The 22,551-nt window shown below is 42.7% G+C and overlaps 1 protein-coding gene across 8 annotated transcripts in view; it reads right to left on the reverse strand.

Moving 5' to 3' along the window:
• Positions 1-22,551, reverse strand: part of CAPN13 (calpain 13) — a 175,878-nt gene that overhangs the window by 84,269 nt on the left and 69,058 nt on the right. For 5 of the 8 annotated variants that reach the window (XM_074395684.1, XM_074395679.1, XM_074395681.1 and 2 more), the window contains 3 exons: positions 13,963-14,166; positions 11,024-11,162; positions 1,895-2,115 (listed from right to left, as the gene is read on the reverse strand). The gene's annotated coding sequence lies outside the window, so the exon portion shown is untranslated. Of the gene's footprint in view, positions 1-1,894; positions 2,116-2,576; positions 2,702-11,023; positions 11,163-13,962; positions 14,167-22,551 lie in introns of those variants that run through there. The other 3 variants (XM_074395689.1, XM_074395686.1, XM_074395690.1) reach the window with 2 other exon arrangements.

The following is a 22,551-nucleotide window of genomic DNA, read 5'->3' on the forward strand; positions in this document are numbered from 1 at the left end:
CCTGACTCTCACTCCCCTGGTGCCTTACGTACCAAGTAAGTACAGTCACACTTAAGCTTTGCCTCAGGATTTGCTTTATAAAGAAGCCAGGCTAAAATAACATCAACAACAATGACAAAAACGTTTTGAGCACTTGCCATGCGTTCAAGTACTGCTAAGTGCTTTCCATACATGATCTCATTTGATCCTTTCAATTACCTTTTGAGGCAGATTATTGTTGCTATCACATTTTAGTGATGAGAAAACTGAGACCCTAAGAGGTTAAGGAACATTCCCCAAATCACACAGCTCACCATATGGAAGCATCAAGCACAATGCTTGACATAGAGTGTGCCTCAGGGCCAGTAGGTTTTTTTTTTTTTTTTTTCTTTGCAGTACAGTGTCTCGCTCAGCCTGGTGTGCAGTGGCATGATCCTAGCTCACTGCAGCCACAACCTCCTGGGCTCAAGAGATCCTTTCACCTCAATCACAGCATCCCTCCTCCTGCCCCCAATAGCTGGGACTACAGGGGTGCACCACCACATATGGCTAATATTTTTTTCCAGCCCCCAAATTTTTATACTTTTTTTTGTAGAGACAGGGTTTCACCATGTTGCCCAGGTTGGCTTAAACTCCTGGGCTCAAGCAATCCATCCACCTCGGCCTCCCAAAGTGTTGAGATGACAGGTGTGAGCCTCAGTGCCTGGCCCAATGTGTGTATTTCTTCATAGCACCTTTCCTTCTAAGGTGTTCTTTTAAGACGGTAACTGAATACAACCCAATAACTAGGGGACAAGACAGGGTACCTACCAGGCACGGCAGAACTCTAGCTCTGTCATTTGCACCCGGTATGAGCTTTAGCAGCAAATCACTCACCAGGTCCCACACTTTTTCCATCTACACACTGGGATAATGAACTCATGATACATATACCTTTTGCCTATTAAACACTTGGTAGATTATCACATTTCCATCAACCAGTCTACTAATAAGTAAGCCTTCCTGCAGCTGTCACTCCTCTAACCTTAAAAAAAAAAAAAAAAAAAAAAAAAAAAACACTTATAGCAAGCTGGGTACAAAGGTGAGACAATTCAAGAAAATAATCTGATTGAAGATCTAGTTATTGCCACATGGGGGTAAGTAAAGTTGTGTTTGTAACCCAGAACAAATGGGGCAGTCAGTAGTTGATGACCCAACTGTAACTACAGAGGGAAATATCTGCGCTTACTCTAATCTGGTTAACTTGGGTCCAAGCTGAGCAGCTGGAACTGCCTTCCTGAGAACAGCGTCACATCTCAAAGATTATGCAACTTTAGCAGTTACAGAGACAGACATGTGTGACCACAACACTGCTAGAAGCACATAAGAACCTTCTGAATCTCTGAAGTTGAAATGATCTGTCTTTTGTGATTAACCCAGAGTTTTCAGCTTCATTCCTATAACCAACAAGATAGATGATTAGAAAACCAAGGTCCCAGGGCCCACTCTTCCTTTCGGCAAATGTTTATTAAACACTACTATGTATCAGAAACTACATGGCAGTGAAAAAAGAAGACATGATTTCTGTCATCAGCATGTCCCTTATGGTCAACAGTCCTCAAGGTCACAACTGAGAATGAGCAGAAATCAAAGGTGACAGAACGATCAAGAAATATTCTCTTTGCACGAACTATGCAAAATTTGGATTTGCTTCTCTTAGACAATTAACTCACCCTTTACCCTAGTTTTTCTTAAAGCATACCCTTGGACCACTTGCATCAGAAACACCCCATTTTCAGAGCTACTGAACGTATACCTCCGTAGGTGGGAACTGAGACTTGACATCATGAAGCTCTCTAGAGAATTGTACAGCCTCACTAATGTTTAGAGGACTGCCTTGGTCTACAGCTCTGAGAGATGACCACTCACACCTTACCTGTTTCCTAGACAGGTGTATCTGATGGAGGACGGGAGACGGGGCAGCTTCCACAGGCTCTCGGGGTGGAGAGTGGAGGGGAGCACCGTGCCTGGGAGAGAGAGCAGTGCTGGTGTCTGCTTGCTCCTGCCCTCTGGATTTTCCTTATATATATATTGTACCAGGTAAGGGCGGGCTCCACCTTCGTTAAACAGTGATTTCAGCACTGGGCCCTGGTGCCTCTTGGGAGAGAGAAAGGACAGAGGCTGTAAACAGCAACAGCTTCCAGATACTCCGCCCAAGCCTATCTGCTGATCCACCTCACTTCCTGGGGCGCCGGAGCTGCCTATTTCCTGGCTCTTGCGGTTTTGTTTCCAAATATTTCTGTTTCTTTATCTTTATTCTGCTTCAGGGAATCGGTGTTTTGTTTTGTTTTGTTTCACAAGACACCTCTGCTGAAGAAAGGCAAGCAACCTTCCTTCAGGCCTCATTTTCACACAGGGAAGTACCATTGCCATGTCTCCTGTGTCAACAGTGGCCACGCTGGCCAGGCGCAGTGGCTCATGCCTGTAATCCCGGCACTTTGGGAGGCCGAGGTGGGCAGATCACCTGAGGTCGGGAGTTTGAGACCAGCCTGACTAACATGTAGAAACCCTGTCTCTACTAAGAATACAAAAAATTAGCAAAGCATAGTGGCACACACCTGTAATCCCAGCTTCTTGGAAGGCTGAGGCAGGAGAATCGCTTGAATCTGGGAGGCAGAGGTTGCAGTGAGCTGAGGTAGTGCCATTTCACTCCAGCCTGGGCAACAAGAGTGAAATTCCATCTCAAAAAAAAAAAAAAAAAGAGTGGCCACTCCATGTCAGTCACATCAGATCTCTGGATACTACAGAGAGCATCATCTTTCTACAAATATACTGCAGAACATATTAACCCTGGGCATGGCGAGACCCAGGGAAGGTCTCTGTATCATCCCTGCTTAATGGATGGGGCAGAAAGAGATGAGGCATGTAAAGTGCATGCTTCCTGTTCTCAAATCCAAGGGGCTCTTTGCTTTTCCAGAACATCAATTCCTTGATGTTCTTCCTCCTCATTCATAGGTGTTCTCTAGATGCCAATTCCAGAACCCTGAGAGCATAGCATGCTCTGCGCTATAGGATATAATGACAAAATAGGTAAAGCGGGGAAACGATGTATAAATCACCAAAAACTGATATGACTGGTCCGTTTCCAAATTCTGATGAGTAGAAAGAGATATTTGGCACCTGCAGGAAGAATCTGAGAAGCTGGAAAGCATGGAAGTGAGTTTTAACCTCAGTTTTGCAACTTTTGGCTATGTGAACTGGGCAAGTCCCTTCCTCTCCAAGGCTTAGTCTATTAATCCACGAGCTGAGAATTATGATGCTTGCCCTGTCTGCCTTGTTTTTGTTTAGTGGGATGCCTGCTGCACCCCAGTGGACACCTTCTATTAGAACTTTCACTATAAATACAGTAAACAACACACACACACACACACACACACACACACACACACACACACACACAATTGCATAAATATAATCAGTGAATAAATATGCAGATATTTGTGGTGCATGTTTAAAATGATTTTACTAATAGGGTAGGCAATAAAAAATTTTGGAAAGCCACAGTTTCAGAAAAAATGGTGAGAAAATGCTTCAGAAAGCCCTACCCACATAATATATCACAAGACAGTATCTCAAGGAAAATAATTGGGAGTTTTCTTGCTTATTGATGATGGTTTTGTCATCTCCCATCTCTAAAAATATACTTTCCCCCCTAAGACTGGGAGCCATTGTTCCCAGAGCAGTCTTTGGGAGTACTGAGTTAAAAAGGGAAGCAGCTCCCGATGGAGTGTTCTAGAAACAAGCCGCTTTGGGTGATAATTGTGCCGGAAGAATGGCTTAGGTGAGGGACCCTGTCAAGAACACCTGTTCACAAATCCCAGGGGCTGTTTTCTTTTCTGGCTTCGTTGTTTCTTTAATGTTGTTCCTCCCCATGTATAGGTACTTTTTAGAAGCCAACTCTCAGTGATTTGTGTTTTCCAGAGAATTCCAGCCAGGGGTTATAAACTGGGGAACACCTCACAGTAAATTCTATAGCTGGACTTGCTCCAACTCTGAAGGCCATGTGGCATACACCTTAAATTTTTCCAGTGCCTTTCTGGCTTTTCCTGCTGGGCACTGCATAGCTGCCCTGAGATACAGCTTTTGGGGGCATGCATGGGAGCCACCACAGCCCTCCTCTCCCTCTGAGCCTCAGTCTCTTTCACCATATATGATGGCCTCTGTGTCATGAAGTCCCTCAGAGGCCTCCTCTCCCACTACTTAGTCTACCAAATGCACTGATCCTTCTATGGCCACCCAAGCCTGGCCTGTGTGGGCTGTTTCTCTGGTGCCACCTGTGAGTGTAGGAAGTGCTTTCATTGCCACTGTGCCGTGGCCACACCTGCACTTTCTCTGCCACGCCATGGCTGCCCCTGACGTGGCTGGCCTCTGCACTCATGCTGCTGACATTTAGTGCTCAGTTTCCTAAAGAAATGCAAAGAAATAGCTCTTTTTTTGCAATTGCTTCTGAGCCAGAAAAAAACTGGAGCAAGACTAGGCTCAGGGTCCCCGTCCTCCCCTTATGAACCTAGGCTAGTCTTTGAAGCAATCTTGCCCGCAGAGAGACCACCTTCTCTCAGAAACTTCTTTCTCCAGAGACTCCTTACTCAATCATGTCAACACACTCCAGAGTGCTCTCACTCACCAACCTCTAGCCATGCCTTGGAATACTCAGATCTTGTGAGACCCAACTCTTCCTCTCTCCTCCCTTCCCCTTCCTGTCTTTTGCCCCCAACCCTTCTGTTCTGTCTCCCTCTCTGGCTCTCCAAAATTCCCTTACAGACAGTTTCGCAGGCTACCATCTTGCCAGGCACTGCACCAGGCTCAGGGAACACAGCAGCAGGCCCAGTGGACGCACAAGCCCAGTTGCTTAGGATCTAGTGAGAGACACACGTGAAACCAATAACCACAAAAGCAGCCAGATCTTTTCTCTTACAATCAGTGCTGTGAAGGAGATTTGCAGGTTCTAGAGACACCTGAACAGGAAAAAGTAGGAAGTACTCCCACTGAGGAGTCATGAGACACCTTCCTGGGAAGTGCAGGGTGTGGGGAGCCAGCCAGGAGGAGAGGCTCGAGGTGCAGGCTGTGGTAAGAGTGGTGAGAACATGCAAATCCAGTGTACGGCTTGATAAATGTTCACAAAGTGAGACCCAAGTTACCAGCATCCAGATTCAGAAACAGCATTACCAGAACACAGAAGCTCTTTTGCACCCTTTCCCATACTGTCCTTTGGTTTACTCTCAAGGTAAACTGTCCTGAGTCAGCTAATTTTGATGAGCCTTATCCTCTTTCCTTCACGAGAAAACAAACGCTGTGTTGACTTAGGGAATGATCAAATCACCCTATAAAATTACAAAGGGGACTGTTTTGGGACAGTAAACAGGTATACGGTGTGTTTACCACATAGTTAAATGGATCATTTAACAGATTTCATATATCTGTGCATTCCTCTGTGGGTAGAAATAGCAAAATCAACAAAGTGCGGTGATTTTTATCAATGCCAAAATATGAAGTGCCTGGAGGTCACCCAGCTCGAGTTTGCTGTGCCATTCTACCTGCTAGGCAGATTACGAACTGTCGAGTCAAGCCCAGGCCTAATCCACCCCAGTTCCTTCTTGTGCCCTGGGGGACAGAACCCCCCAAAAGCCAGAGTTTCCTACGTTATGCACAGATGAGAACACAGAGTGTGTGTGCATGGTGGGGCGGCAGGAGGCATGGAAGCAAGAGGAACATAAGGAAGCCAGAGAGAGTTTACAAATGACTGATGTTTTTTATTATTATTATAAAATACTCATCACAGGTTGGGTGCAGCCTGTAACCCCAGCATTTTGGGAGGCTAAGGCAGGTGAATCACTTGAAGCCAGGGGTTCAAGACCAGCCTGGGCAACATGGTGAAGCCCTGTCTCTGCCAAAAATACAAAAATTAGCCAGGTGTGGTGGTGCATGCCTATAATCCCAGCTACTCAGGAGGCTGAGGCAGAATTGTTCGAATCTGGGAGGCGGAGTTTGCAGTGAACTTGAGATCACGCCACTGCACTCCAGCCTGGGTGGCACATTAAGACTGTCTCGAAAAAATAAAAATACTTGTCACAGAAACATTTGAAAAAGTATTTAAAAGTTTAACCACCATAATCTTATACCCAGAGATAATGACTACTTTTCTTTTGTCTTCCTTTTTCTAAACACAGCCACACATCACGCAGACATTTCAGTCATTGGTGCGTACAAATGCTTGCAAGAGATGTTGACTCAGTGCTCACTTTCCTAATGCACTGGCTTGGAGTCTTTCCCCTGCCAATGCAGTGTCTCCCCCTGGGAATTTCTGGGAAGCCCTGGGAGTGTCTGCTGGTTGTCCACAGAACATCTGCTGCCCTCCATTAGGCATTGTGGTCCCTGGAGGGCACTATACCTTCTCTAAGGAAGCTCTGCCTTCCCTAGGATTATGAACTCTTGATTGACCTGTCTCTATTGTCTGTAGGCCTAGTTCTTACACTCCCAAATGGCTTCTTAGGGTCCTTCTCCCGTGCAAATCACTTGAGCAAGTATATGCCCCTAAAGCGAGTGTTTAGACTACCAAGTCTCAGCTGGGAGTGGTAGGGGATGCCTCTTGTCCCAGCTCCTTGGGTGGCTAAGGCAGGAGGATCACTTAAACCCATGAGTCTGAGACCAGCCTGGGCAACATAGCAAGACCCTGTCTCAATAAAAATAAAAATTAAAAATTAAAAAAATTAAGAGAATAAATACATTCAACCATAACTAAAACAAAGAATATTAAGTCCTTAATCTAAACTTATTATCAATGGGATCACCCTATTTCTCTCTTGCTCTTTCTCTCTCTCCCACATACATCCTTTCTTTTTTCCCTCACAAGATTGAGATTAAACTATGTTTTGCAGCCTGCTTTTTTCATTTTAAATTAGAGCATGAACATTTTTATGTCATGATATCATCTTTAAAACTACGAGTCTTAATGACTATATACTATTCCAATGCTTGAATGTAATACTAACCAATATGTAATAGAATAGAATAAATAGAATAAAATAGAATAGAATATTAGCCAATCCTGTGGTTTTGGACATTAGATTATTTCTCATCTTTAGCCATTACAAATCCTGGCACACAAATTGTTCTGAATGCATCTAGTGAGTTTCTTACGATAAATTTCTAAAAGTGAAATGACTAGGTCAAGAGCTATGAACACTATAAAGGATTTTCATCCCTATTATTAAATATTCTTCCAAAAGACTGCTCTAGCTTATAGCCTGGCCAGCAGTATACGAGATCTTTTCCCCATCTTTAGAGTATGTTTATGTTATAAAATTGTGTCTCTTCCCTAGGTTGGGAAGATGAGGCACGTGTGGAGACAGAATGAACTCCAAACCCTCAGTGAAGGCAGTGAGTTCTCATGCCACCTAACTGTCACTGCTCCTTCTCCCCATACCATGTGCCCATGCCCCAGACACCAGAATACTTGATAATTCTGGGACATACTACACACTTCCATGTTTCTACAACTTCAACTGTGATACTTTTATATCTATAATTTCTTATCACCTCTCCTCTGCCCAATCAAACCCTAACTCACCTTTCAAATCCCAGTTTAAATATTACTGCTAATCTTTCTACTTACCAGGAGCAGATATGTTCAGTAAATATTAGCAATTGCCACTGTAACTATAAGTTCTTTCTGGAATACTACTCCTCATAACCCTACAAGAGAGGCATCATGGTTTCCATTTTATGCACAAGACACTGTGACTTCGAAAGGTTAAATCACTTGCCCATGATCACTCAGATTTGAACCCAGTCCAATCTGACTCCAAAACTTGGGTTCCTATCCACTATGGAGATTACCTTAATCTTACAGCTGCCCTCACCTCTCCATGCTATACTACAGCATACCATAGTATACCACTTCTCCATACTACACCATACCATACCATACTATACAATTTTCTCACTTAGGCAATCATATACTTATACTTGATAATTTCCCAAATGGTTCATGAACCCCTTATAGGAAATGGATCATGTATCTTCTCTATTCCCAACTCCTATCAGATACACGGCACATAGTAGGTGCTCAATAAATCTGTGTGGACTTTAGGCATTTGGTAAACCAAGTGGATTACCTGAGTGTTGAAGCAGGAGACCATTAATTTCTCTTGGGCTATAAAAATGATTTCTCTTAGATGAATGAACTACAGTTAGAGGAAGTCCTCAGACTAGAATCTGGAACTGGCTGGGAAGGCCCAAGAGGGTAGCACTGGAGGAAGGGGGCTTCAGTCATTTGACCCCTAAAAAGCAATTCTGGGGACACACGGGGCCTCTGGGAAAGACAAGTCTTATCATGCTCCTAGATTCAGAGCAATAAGTGATAAATCTAATACTACGTTTAAGAGAAGCATTACAAACACTCAAGCCTTCAGTCAAACTCTTCTGGCCCCACCACTTACTTATTGTGGAATTTTGGACACATTACTTAACTCTAAGTTTGCGTCCTCAATGCTCAAAATGCTGAAAATAATAAAATGTAACTCATTGGCCATTGTGAGACTGGAAGAAGCAAAGGCAGGTAAAGTGTTGAATACTGAGCCTGGTACGTAGTAAGTGTACAATAAATGACGGCTATTCTTTGGTAAAATTTGACTTAGTATCTGGCTGGTGGAAATTTAGGAGAACCAGGTTAGTGGGAGGCTGGCACTTCTAAGGTAGAAACCAGGGAAATTTCTCGGAAGGATGAAGGAGAGTAGCTAGGCCAGGGACGTAAGACCTGACACTGACCAAGAAAAAATCCAGAGTGCGAGAAAGAACTCATTTTCATTTGTTCCTTAAAGGTTCTGTTTCAAAAACAAGTAAGTCTATACTGTAAGCATTGGCTAAAGATGCAAAAAGGGAAGGGAAAAATATGATCATCTATGGTGTTGCCATAGGTTGTTGCACAGAAGAAATTAGCTCTGCTACCGGTATGGAAACCTCAGCAATGGATGGACTGAAAGGGAATGAACCCCTCTTCCTTCCTTCTCATGTGGTGGCCATGGTGGAGGGGGCCTTGAAGAACCCAAGTCCTGTCCATGCTGGAGAAGCAGGAAGCCTTGCATCGGGCAGGGTTGAGGGGCGCTGGCTCTGCCCCTTTCTGCATTTTAGTGCTGCTCAGGGTGAGCTCCTTTGGTGGGCACCAGATCCATGAAAGTACAGCCTAAGGCTGGTCACTGTCACTGCAGCCTGAGGAAGGCTCGTGGACAAGAACCAGAACCAGATTCTGTTTTGGGGCTAGCAACAGGAACATAGGCAGGATAGAGCAGGATACAAATTATTCTTGCTACACTCTTCTTTTATTGATCTCCTGATAAGTAAATTCTCAGGAATTTGAGGCAAGAGGGTTTAGGTCAACCAATGCATGTAATAAGTTACCTGCAGTCATTCTCTAGCTAACTCAAGGACCTCATGAAAAACCCTTCCTTCTTCCTGAAAGGTAATAAATGGGGTGGGATGGGGTGGAATGGGGACAGATACAGATCAGAAGTGTTCACAGTTGGTGCAGAACGGCTTGCAGACAGAGGAGGGGTATTTGGTAAACAGGTGGAGGCACATTTCACTTACTTAGAAAAGCCAAAGTGCTGGCTGGGCGCGGTGGCTCATGCCTGTAATCCCAGCACTTTGGGAGGCTGAAGTGGGTGGACACGAGGTCAGGAGTTCAAGACCAGGCTGCCTGTCCAACATGGTGACACCCCATCTCTGCTAAAAATACAAAAATTAGCTGGGCATGGTGGTACGCGCCTGTAATCCCAGCTACTCAGGAGGCTGAGGCAGGAGAATTGCTTGAACCCGGGAGGTGGAGGTTGTGGTGAGCCGAGATCACGCCATTGCACTCAGCCTGGGTGACAGAGTGAGACTCTGCCTCAGAAAAAAAAAAAGAAAGAAAGAAAGAAAGAAAAGAAAAGAAAAGCCCAAGTGACTTATGTGGGGTGAGTGGACCCTGGGGAAGAAGAGGCAGGCACAAAGGGTTGGTACAAAGGGCAGGCAAGCAGGTTCTAGCACAGGCTGGTGGCCGTGCCAAACCCAATCCATGGGACTATGGTAGGACAGCCTCATTTTGGAGTCGGTTGCCCAAGAAAAGGCTTTCCATCCCCATGGGAGAGACCTCCAGGTACCCTCTAACAAAATGACCTTGGAGAACCAGCTTGGACCAACGCCGCTTTTTCTGTGGACTCCTGGGCTCCTCCATCTGTTCCCTAAGGTGATGGGCAAGAAAACGAATTTAAAGGATGCCTGTGCTCATTTTGGGGGAGAGAAAGAAAGAGATGTCCTGAGAAGACTGTCTCCATTGATAACCAGTTTTGGAGGTGACAAAAGGAACTCCAACCACGTAGGTAGATGAATTTCTTGAAGAAAAGAGGAAGGCAGCTGGGACCCCAGACAGGGAAGAAGGAAGGAGCCATGGGTCTGAGCCAGCAGAGGAACCACGTGGGGCTCTGTAGGGGGTTGTTAATTGCCCACTGACACATTATCTATGAAATATAATCAAAATAATTTCATTAATATGGATGCTGGCACCATCACAAAGTAATTAAATGAGGAAGTTAAAACTGCCAAGTACCACCATGTACGAGAAATACACAGAGATGCCTCGTAAAGGTCAGGTTTCAATCAAGCTCAGTTATGATTACAAAGAGCCAAGATGAGTGGTCAAAGAAACATTTGTGTTTCCTCAATAAGATGATGCTACTGCGGAGGTCTGCACAAGTCTATTGATATCAATTTTTATCCTTTTTAGAGCCATACTTACATCTCGAGAGTTCAATCACTGAACAATGGGCCACGCATGAGGATAAGGACTGTAGGCTCAGTGTAAGTACTGCCTCTGAACTGAACAATCAAGCTTTATTCATTTCTTGTTTGGCTCATTATGTTAACTTTTTATTATGCAAAACTGCCAGTTCAATTGCACAATGAGAAAAAAATATATTTGGAACAATTCACAAGCAATGTTTATCATACCTGCTAAAAGGAAAAAACTCACCAGAAAGAATTTACTGGAGAGGATTCTCGTGCTCTTCTCAGCTCCTCATTGACAAGCGGCTTTGTCCCTCCAGACATTTGCAGTGACCCCTACTTGACTGCTTTGGAAAATATAGGAGCAGCAAGGGTTCCTTGGTTACCTAGGAAGCAAAACTCTCATATAAGTCATGGGGCACATTTAGAAAGGCCCTGGCGGGGAGCCCTAAGCATTCTCCAACTTCCATGCATAAGGTTCACTTGGGGAGTTTGTTAAACAGTGCAGATTCCCAGGCCTCACCCTAGAAACTCAATTTAGTAAATTTGGGTTGGGCCCAGAGAATCCATAGGTTTAAGCATGCTGGGGATCCTGTCTTGAGGCTCCTTGGGTTTGCCCTGGTTGTGGCTGGCTCACTATTTAGAAACTACAACTCTATCTTCATAATGCTGTCAGGGGGTCATCTGACTTTCAAAGGCTCAGCTGCTAGGGTTCCTCTCTGTGAGCACGGGCTCTGGGCCCAGGCAGTGAGCCTCAGTGTTAGTCAGGATTTGCGCACCAGAGGGAATAGATTTTAGGGGAAGACAGTAGCTTTCTCTGCCTTCCCATCTCTGTTAGCCATGTGATCCTCAGGCCTGGCTCCACAATGGAATCACTTGGATAGAGTTTTTAAAATGCTCATGCCTGGTCCCTACCCCAGATCGGTCACATCAGAATCTTAGGAGTGAAGCCAGGGTTCTCCTGGCAATAATACATTCCAAAGATGCTCAGGTGATGCTAACATGCAGTCAGGATCGACAGCCCCTGGCTTAGTCTCTTATCTCCTGGGTCCTTTCTTTCCTGTCCCTCATGGGTGGGGACACCTCCAGGAGCTCCATAGTCAGGCTGCACCACCTGGCTGCCTAGAGGCCCCTACTTTGCCACCTCATCGAGGCCTGCTCTTTCTGGGAGCACTTCCTGGTCCCTCCTCTCCTGTCCTTCAGTTACAACCCTCTTTCCTCAGTGCCATAAGTGCTAGGAGAGTGCACTGATGAGCAGGAATCTTTGAGGGAAGACGTGCATTTCTATACCCTCCTTTCACTGTGCGTAAATGACTAATGGTCTTAGGTCAAGTTTTCTGAGAAACAAACTCTGAGAAGGAGGTTTATGTGCAGCAGGCTTACTGGGGAGTGCCAGTGGGATCAGCACCCAGGAGGGAAGGAAGACAGAAGTGCTGGAGACAGGAAGGAACTGGATGGAACTCACAATACAGGCTGTTGCAACAGAGGCCTTGGCTGATCCCATGGGGAGCTCTGGATGCCCCCTTGAAATCACAGTGCTTTCAGGCTAGGGGGCAGATCATTTATATCCTCAACATGGATGGGCAATTGTATGACCGCTGCCTCTGGAGAGGAAGCTGACCTTGGATGAGGCTGTTCTCTAGAGTTCAGAGGAATGAAGGGCTATGGCAGGGCAGGGACTCAGCTGAGAGCATCAGTTGTTGGCACGCAGAACCTATGGAGCATCGGCTCCCTCACTCCTGCATGCAGCTCTTCCTGTCACTCCCTATCATCCACACCAACCAACCCTGGCTTCTTTATTTTTTGAGACAAGCTTGCTAAAATGAACGAATGTCAACTGAGTTACCTTGAGAAAGGGAGGCTTCTCGGGACCTTGAGAGGCAGCATGGGCATGATCTAAAAACTTTCATCATTGGATCAGACTCTCAGCCTGGCCTGTTACTGAATTTATTATCTTCAGCAAATTGCTAAAATCTTTAAGCGTCAGTTAATTTGTCTTTAAAATGGGGCTGATGAATTGGTACAAAGCAGAGTGACTGAGGATTAAATGCAATAGCATGCACAGTGTCTGGGACATGGGAATGTGTGTGAATGCAGGCTCCTCCTGGGCTGGGCCCTGCCCACCAGGGCTCTCTGTCCCCATCAGACCCCACAGGACACTCAGGACAAGTCTCAGCCACTTCTCTCCAATTCATGCTCCTCTCCTGGTAGTCGAGGTGCTGAGAGAATGTTGGAAATGTCCCCGGTGGGATATTGGTCCTGAACCAGATTCTCAGATTGCTACTTCTCTCACTGTAGTGCCAAGAAGTGCCTGGGCCAATTTTCCTTTAAGCAGTGGCCAGGCAGGGATTTTTGCAACTTGAGGCAAGTGTTGTAAGAGTAAAGAGGATCCATCTCGGGCCTGAAGAAATTCAAGCCAATGTGGAGAACAACTCTCAGTGGGGCTTCCACTTCATCAGCAGCGTTGCCAGTCTCCCAAATAATTTTTTTTTTTTGAGATGGAGTCTCACTCTGCTGCCCAGGCTGAAGTGTGCATTGGCATGATCTTGGCTCACTGCAACCTCTGCCTCCCAGGTTCAAGTGATCCTCCTGCCTCAGCCCCCCAATAGCTGGGATTACAGGCACCTGCCACTATGCCCGGCTAATTTTTGTAATTTTAGTAGAGATGGGGTTTCGCCATGTGGGTCAGGTTTGTCTTGAACTCCTGACCTCAGGTGATTCACCCACCTCGGCCTCCCAAAGTGCTGGGATTACAGGTGTGAGTCACCATGCCCAGCCCCAAATAGTATTTATTAGAAGGTTGATTAGCAACCAGCCTTGGCAAAATGCTGTGAGAATGTCAAATGCAAAAAAAAAAAAAAAGTGGGACTCAAAATAATATACTCAATATGATCTCAGCTGTGTTACACAATGGTTTAGAAAAATTCTGGAAGCAAAAATGCCAAGATGTCATAATAATTGCCTCTGTTTAGTAAGACTGGCTGATTTTTTTTTCATCCCTTCTTACACATTTCTATTGTTTTGAATCTTCCTACAATGAGCAGGGGTTGGGGAAAGAAAAGGGAAAAGAAAATGGAAAATGCACTCCCAGCAGTGGGAGAGGGAATGGCAGTGTTTCCCATGGGTCTCTCCCACAGATGATGATGCCTGCGGAGAGATGCAAGGCTGGGTGTCCTTCTCACTTACCCAGCCTGAAAATGTCTGTATGTGAAGACGCGTAAGCAAAACAGACACTTGCGCTAATCACTGTTCAGAGCTTGGCTGCTGAGTGTTTTCCGGGAGCTGTATTGTCAGTTGAGGGCTGCCCGCTGCGTGGGGTGGATTTCCCAGCCTGCACAGGATAATTTTATCACGGAAGACAACATTTGTAGTTCTGCATGAGTGGCTCTCCTGGCGAGATAAAGAGGAGAGAGTGAGCTGAGGCTGAGGCTGAGAAGGCTGGCATATGTGATGTCTTTGGGGATCAGAAGCTATAAATAGCACAGAGGGACACTCAGAGGCCTGTGGTGGCAGAGGAGGGGCTTGATGGGTCCTGGTAAGTCCTGTCTGTCTTCAAAGCATACTCTCCCTCTGATGGTCCCCTGCCCCTTCAGTGCCTGTGAGCCTTACCTTGGGACCTTTGGGGCACATGCCATGCCACTGGTTGCCATGTTTTTAAGACGTTTGACCCATGATTGAGAGAAACCTTAGTGGAGAGCAAAGCCTATGGGGAATGGACATCAAATGGATATGTTTTCATGAAGGGAAAAAGAAATGTTAAGACTAGGAGATTTTAGAGCTGGAAGACAGTCTTAAAATCCCCTTGTCCTAGCCATTTGTTTTATAGGCAGGAGCTGAGTTCTAGACAGGTTCGTACTAAGCCTTGGTTTGACCCATTTGAGTCCAGACCAAGATTCGGCTTCTTATGGGTTGAATTGCATTCTTTTTCTACCCCAAGGATTATGTTGGAGTCCAAACACCCAGTACCCTGGAAAGAGGGTCTTTACAGAGATAGTAAAAAATATAAGATGACCCAGATAGGTCCTAAGTCAACGTGACTGGTGTCTTAATGGATATCTAATTTAGACACAGACAGGCATGTCCACAGGGAGAACGTCATGTGAAGACAGAAGTTAAGGCTGCCACAGGCCTCCTACCGGAATGGAGGAGAGAGGCCTGAAACTGATCCTTCCCTACACCTTTGGAGGGAGCGTGACCCTGTCAACATCTTGGTCTCAGACTTCCAGCCTCTAGAATTATGAGATAATTACTGTTGTTTAAGCCACTCTGTGTATGATAGTTTGTTATGGCAGCCCTATGAAATTAGTACAGAAAACCCCATCAGAGGAAGAATTTACAACCTTGGCTGTATAAGAGAAAGCACATCTATGAATTCTAATAATCTATGCCAACCCTGTGCCCCATGATTATTAATAACTGAGAATGGAAAACTCACAGCCAAACTAGATCAAACTTGAAGCACATTTGGAAACTCAGCTGACACCCAAGGACCTGAGAAACCAAACATCGTGATCTGGTATAAGCTGGGCAGAGCAGGTCTCTTGGGAGGCTGTCCTGCTCCCTAGAAAGTGGCTGCCTCTGGACCAGGAGACAAGCACTTGGGAAAAGGTAGAAATCTAAAAATAGGATTGCATCCTTTTTCTGTTCCTTCTTGAATCTAATGACAGGTGTCATTCAGAGTCCTAACAATGATTCCAGTGCCACTGACCAAGAAATCAAGCTGAACCAGTTTGACTCAATAACTGGGGTATATATAGCATGAGAGACAGGAGAGGAGCTTATGGAAGGCAGCTGACAGATCAAATGCAAGAAATAGAGTTACTTTCTTTTTTTCAGTTGAAGTTTTTCTTAAGTCCCTTCAGTCTAGCACTTGAATTCTTTTTATTAGTAAGAAGTCAGGGATACCTTGCTGTCAGAGATGCTATCAGGCCAGAACCAGTCTTGGAGACAAGGGGTTCAGACTGCATTTGCTTTCACTCCTTTCCTTCTTAAGCTTGCACATTGCATCTGTAGTTCACAAAGCAGTGAGGGGCCCCTGAATTAGAACTGCCTTTTTCTCAGATCCCTTTGTCTCCAGGAAAGGGGTCTGAAACTTCAGTCTGCTGACATATTGCCAAACACAGTGATTTGGCTGGCAAAATGCCGTATCACAACTGTGGAAAAAAATTAGCTGATGATTGAAAAGCAACATGGAGCTTGAGAGTTTATCTCCAGGAAGGGGCATGTGTGGATACAGTGGTGCAGAGCTCTCAGAGCTGACTTCTGAGCCCAGCTGAAGGGCCCTGGCATGTAAAATGGGAAATGGAATAGAGTAATCATATTTAGATATGTTCCTTCTTCCTTTTTAGATCAGTGGAATTGTTCTTCAAATCTTAATTGGAAGCTCAAATAAATACAAAATAATAAATGTTTAAATAGGTTGCTTTGTTTAAACATGGGCAAAGGACTTGAATAGACATTTTTTTTCCAAAAAAAGGCATACGAATGGTCTTTCCAAAAAAGGTATGCAAATGGTCTACAAACACATGAAAAGGTACCTAACATCTGTTACATCAAGTTTAGCTTAAAACTGCCTCTTTATGTATTTTACGTGTGGCCTACAGGCTTTTCTGTATATCCTGAACTATAACAAGTAGAGGTGCAAACAGACCTTAGCCTACACTTGCACCAAACACCAAATTTTGTCCAATCAAATGTAGCCAACTGTTCTAACCGTGTTCAAATAAGGCAAATGCTGAGCTGTAACCAATCTAGCCATTTCTGTACCTCACTTCTGTTTTCTGTATGTCACTTTCCTTTTTCTGTCCATAAATCTTCTTCCACTATGTGGCTGCACTGGAGTCTCTGAGCCTACCCTGGCTCAAAAGGCTGCCCAATTCACGAATTGTTCATTGTGCAATTAAACTCCTTTAAATTTAATTCGGCTGGAGTTTCTCTTTTATTAGATGGTGTCAGAAGTGGGATCAGAAGTAGACCTTCTAATGAGCCCTCAGGAGCACTGAGTGACCAAAGTAAGGCACCCACAGGACCTCTTTGTGTCCATTGATCTCTCTGGGCAGCTGGGGATCAGAATTATGGTGAATTATCTCAGATTTTGGAGCTCCACATATCTGTGTTTTGAGCTCTCTGAGTTTGACCAAATTTCTGATCCAAACTGGGTTTGGAAGTTGCCACAGAAACTGGACTGGGTCCAGGATTGAATTTGACTGGCTTGGATCCATTTAGAGGCCTCTTATGTCTGACCGGGTCAGAAAGAAACTGGTAGTACATGATATTTCAGGGGGTGTAAAATTTGACTTTTGAAAATTCACAGGGATTTTTTGTATTCTATCCCTTTGTTTCATTTTTCTTGCACACTTACATAGAAGAAAACAAAGACAAACGAACAAACAAAAACATTGGTTAAGTTAATCAAGGGGACCTGAGAGCAAAGCCAATATCTTAGGTAAAAATGGGATCCTTAACTTCTGAAGAATTGAGTTCCTTCCCCAGAAGCAATGAAGTCTTAGAGAAATGGCAAAATCTTACTAAAGATAACTTAGAATGGAATGTTCCAAATGAACAAAAAAACTGCACTGAAGTGCATTTTAAAATGAGGACTCCCAAATTAGTCTCATCTAGGGATGCCTGTTGATATGCAGAAGCTTCTAGAAATATTTTCATATTTTTATTTAAAAACTCTATGAAAGGCAAATAAAAAGCTTAAGTGACAATTAATTTAAAAGGGATAACATGGGGAAAAATGCTGGATATAGTATACACCTACAGTAAAAGAAAAAAAAATTAAAAAAAATTAAGTCTTCTAACCTTTCAGCTTAGTTATTATCTCAATCCAAAGGAAATAGCACCACTTGACTAGCTTTGGGTAAGTAATGGGGTACATTTTACCTGGGTAAAGAATGGGATTGGGTTAAAGATTCTCCCCTCAGAAAAGTCCCTCTTGGTTAAAAATGGATTTGGCACTATGGGATGTTTACCGTATTCTCTTTGGATTAATCTGCATTGTACTCTTTGCTGAGAGCTGTGGGTGACAGGATTAGTCATGTGTAGGACCCTGGAACATGGGGAACTTTTATCCCCAAAGAAGAAAACTTGAAAGCTGATGGGATTGCTGGAAAAGATTCCTTTGTGACCAAAAAGTGGCTGCCTGAACTTTTGATTCAGTGTCACTGCAACGGGTGGGTCTTTCTCTGGCCTCCCTGAGCTCCTTGCCTTCCCTACCACAGCCAATGCTTTTCTTTCTTTTCCTTTTCCATTCCTATCTTTTCTGTTACTGAGGGCAACCATTTTGCCCAGACACCACATGTTGAAACTCCTGGTTGGAGGTTGTCATTAAAGATGACAGGGCCAAACCAGGGGCAAGTTTGAGCTTCACCAGTTCGATATTGGGGGTTAAGCAGAGTGGTTAATGTCTATGTTTTGTCACACATATTTTGCTCTGGCCAAAATGGCAAATGTTAATTTGGTTACCTCATGCAACCCTTTTGACAGCATCTTATGAAATTGACAGGCTTTTGCCTGTGGTTTCAAGAAACAAATTTTTAAAAAAAATTTTTCTTTTGTGTTGTGGTTTGGCCTCCAGGGCTATGGTATGGTGAGCTGAGTCACTAGGGTCACTCAGGGAGGGGAACCCAGAAGCCTGGCATGCCAGCAAAAGGATAAGAATTTCTTACCAGTCAGATTTTCGGCCCCTCTCTCTGTGCAAACTGGTTGAATGAATGGTACAAATCACTGTTTATCGCCTCTGTAAAGTTTTAATAAATGTGAAAAAGGACTCTGAGGGTAGTCTTAAGTTGTAGTAAATCTGATGTGCTTTGTGTGTCATTCTGTATGATTCTGTCATAAAGAGGAGTACCTTAGGATAAAACACGGGCTTAGGACACCATGAGCTCGCTATTCAAGATGGCCCAGCAAGATGGTCAGTAATAAACATTGCTGCAGGTCCCTGAAACAAAGAACTGGATGAGTTTTCTTTTCTTTTTTTTTTTTTTAATGTCCTTCAGAGTCTGACCTTGTACCACACAGCAGTACTTTCTCTTGGTCTCTGCCATCTAGAGAACAGGAATTTTGGGGTTCATGTTATAGTTGGCTCTAAAAAATATCTTCAGTTAAAAGTAGTGCAAGCTCAAAACTGACTGTTCTAGACTCCTTCTGGAAAGAGCAATTGAAGCTGCCCAATGCTGTAGCTCAGAGCTAAGGCTTTGCCATTTTACAATGGTGGCCCTGGGTTCAGTCCTGCCTTAGGGAATGAGTGCTTTCTGGTTGATCTGCATGTGACTTTTACCATTTGTTGATTCTTTTTCCCTCCATGAACAACTTCTAGCTCTCCTTAAATTTTCCTTTCTCTGAGCTACTTTTGAACATTCTAAATTTTATAAAAACTGCTTACCACTTCTTTGAAAATGCCTCATACACTCAAGTCATAACCATAATTGAGGCTTGTTGGCTTCACTTATGAGGTTACTTTTGGTAAAGTTTAAAAGCCAGAAATATTGGCCATTTGGCCTGGTTAAGGTAGGGTAATAAGAAATTTAAAAGGCCTTTTTTTTTTTGTTTTGTTTTGTTTTTTTTTGTTTTTTTTAGAGAGTACTATTGTTAAAAGTCAGCTTAATTAAAAGTTGATATCCAAGCTATATGAATATTTAAAAGGCCTTTATGGTTTTGTTTTGTTTTTTTCTCTCCTCTTGGATCTTATTTTTCTGAAGAAGAAAGGTTTTTCTTATTTCTTCTCAGTTGACTGAATTATTTTTCTCCATTTTGTCTTCTTGCCACTCTTAATGGACAGATAAGAGGACCTAAGAGAACTTCTAATAAACTGGGACTCCTTGAGAAAAACAGAGGAGGTGCCATAGACTCCATTTTGGTAAAAAACCTCTGCTTTCCTCATGGAATTCTAGGAATTGAAAGTGGATAGATTCATCTCAAAATCTAAGGTTCTGTTTTGTTTCACGTTTTATTTGACAGCTCTGAGTTTTAGGAGTATCAGAAATTACTGTGCATTATGAGAGAGCTTTGGTGTGTAATAATTAGGCAGGAAATATACTTTGGGGATGGGTCCTAGGAACTGCATGCTTTCCTGGCCTGTCCCTTGAAGGGCTCTACCCTAAAGCCAGTAATCCAATGAAGACACTTAAAAACTGCCAAATGAAAAATCTTACAACTACTGCATCTTCTTCTGTGTGCAGTTATACATGTGTTTTGTGTGTGATGTTTATATAAAAGAGCTCTAATTAATTTGCTTAAAGAAAAACAAGCACTTAAATCACTAAAGACATTTAGTCTAAATTAGGCAGGTCAGATGTTAGGTTTGCTAAATGCTTTAAGGTCATAAACTATTTCTTTGGCTTTTGAAAATTGTTCAACTCATTTGCCTTATGATTAGGTAAGGCCTAAGGACATTGGGGGTTAGCCATGCCCCTAGCTATTCCAGAAAGAAACAGACCTTATCTGTACTTCTGTCTGGTGTCCTAGGATCGAAACCTAGTACATAATTAAAATCACTTAGTAGGTTTTTCATCAAAAATAAAAATTGCTAAGATTTAACATTGTAATACATAATTAAAACTACTGAAAAAACATGCAAGGTATGTAAGGAAAGTAAAATGTATTTTTAGTAAAAGATTATAAGGAGGCATGGGAATGTAAATTTTTGCCTAGTTTAGAGGGTTTAAAGATTGTTTTAAATTAGATAGAATAAAGCTAGAGGTTTGAACACATTGTGAAAGGTTTGTGAAAAATTAATTGTAAAAGATTCTGTATACGAACATATTGGCTATATTTAAAGGAGTACTATGCAGTTTTTTTCTGTAAGTTCAACATTGGAATGAAAGCACATCAGGATTTTCTTAGAGCATTGATCTACTCTTTAACAAAAATATGTACAGGTTACAAAAGCCTTATAAAAATCTCACCTATGGTCAAACTGATTAAGACTGATAAATTTATCTATAAGGTTTTATTAAAAATTGGGGTTCACATTAATAGTACACTAATGCCAGGCCACAGCAGCTCATGCCTGTAATCCCAGCACTTTGGGAGACTGAGGTAGGTGGATCATCTGAGGTAAGGAGTTTAAGACCAGCCTGGCCTACATGGAGAAATCCCATCTCTACTAAATACAAAAATTAGCCGAGTGTGGTGGTACATGCCTATAGTCCCAGCTATTTGAGAAGCTGATAAGGCAGGAGAACTGCGTGAGCCCAGTAGACAGAGGTTGCAGTGAGCTGAGATCACACCACTGCACTCTAACCTGGGCGACAGAGCAAAACTCTCTCTTAAAACAAAAAAAAAAAAAAAAAAAAAAAAAAAAAAAAAAAGTACACTAATACAAGGGTAAAATTTGTATTTCTCTTCTCTTTTGAACAAGATTTTCATGTAGTTTTAAAGGATAATGAAGTATTTTTGTCTGCCTTTTGAATAAACTATCAAAAAAAGAAGGGGAAGACAAGAGACAGGTTGTTTGAAAAACTGTCTTCTCTCTATCAGTATGTAAGTGTTTTTGCCTTTTAAAAATTTTTGAGTCATTATTTTGGCTAAGTGAATGACTTATGGTAACCTGAAATTTTATTTCATATCAACTGTTTTAAACCTTTAGCATATTTGATAGGCTTCCCCAAAATCAAATTTCAGTTCCAAAATTGTCTTTTCTGACCTCTAACTTTGAGATGCTACAGAAGGTCTCTGAAGCATTAGAAAGAGAGGTAAACAGGATTGTTTGAGATGTTAAGTTACATGGGAAACATTGTCAAAATAAAAAATAACCCGTTCTTCAGGTTGTACTTTAGTAAATAATAATAATATATGTTCCAAAATTACATGGAATTTCTAAAATTTTAATATGTCCAAGTATATGCTATCAATCATAATTATGGTTATTATATTAAGTTATTATAAACCACAGAAATAACTAAATTTCCTTGTTAATTGTATCTGGACTAAAGTCATTTCCACAGTTAATTGCTTAATGCTGATGCAGTTTCTAAAAACTTCACAAGCACACAAAATCCTCGAATATGGAGGCATGGGAATGTAAATTTAGAATTTAGAATTGTAAATGTAAATGTAGAATATGGTGTCTTTTAGGAAGTTCATAAAAGGATGGAAAGGATCCTGAAAAGCATTCTTTCATAGAAGTTTCTGATAACTTTGAAATGTCATTTGGACTGAGTAAGAATTCCTAGAATTTAATGAGAAGACTGAGTGGTTTATAAAACTGCTAATCCAAGTAGAACAAAAATTAATTGAATATCAAGAAAATATTTTGCCAGTTTTTCATGCTAAATCAGTCAATACTGAAATTGTTTAGATATACAATTTAAATGAACTCTATGGTCTAAGTCAAAATACGTATGATAAACCATCAGTCATCAGTGCTATGCACCTAAATGGGAGAAATATCTGGTATTCAAGAGGACGTAAGTCCAATGTTAATTAAGCAAGGACTCATGGAGAACCAGGACAGCTGCCTTGTCCTTCCTGAGTTCTTTAAGCTTTTGTTATTAAAGGTCTACATTCTCTGACTCATCATGGAAAATAAAATAATTTAAATTAAATATATATTGGTGTGGTGACTTTTTTTTTTTTTTTTCCTGAGAAGGAGTCTCGCTCTGTCACCCAGGCTGGAGTGCAGTGGTACGATCTCATTGCAACCTCTGACTCCTGGGTTCATGCAATTCTCCTGCCTCAGCCTCTCAGGCAGCTGGGATTACAGGTGTCTGCCACTGTACCTGGCTAATTTTTGTAGTTTAGTAGAGACAGGGTTCAAGAGGCCAGGCT

Source organism: Saimiri boliviensis, chromosome 1, assembly GCF_048565385.1.
Source record: "Saimiri boliviensis isolate mSaiBol1 chromosome 1, mSaiBol1.pri, whole genome shotgun sequence".
Classification (NCBI taxonomy): Eukaryota; Metazoa; Chordata; class Mammalia; order Primates; family Cebidae; genus Saimiri; species Saimiri boliviensis.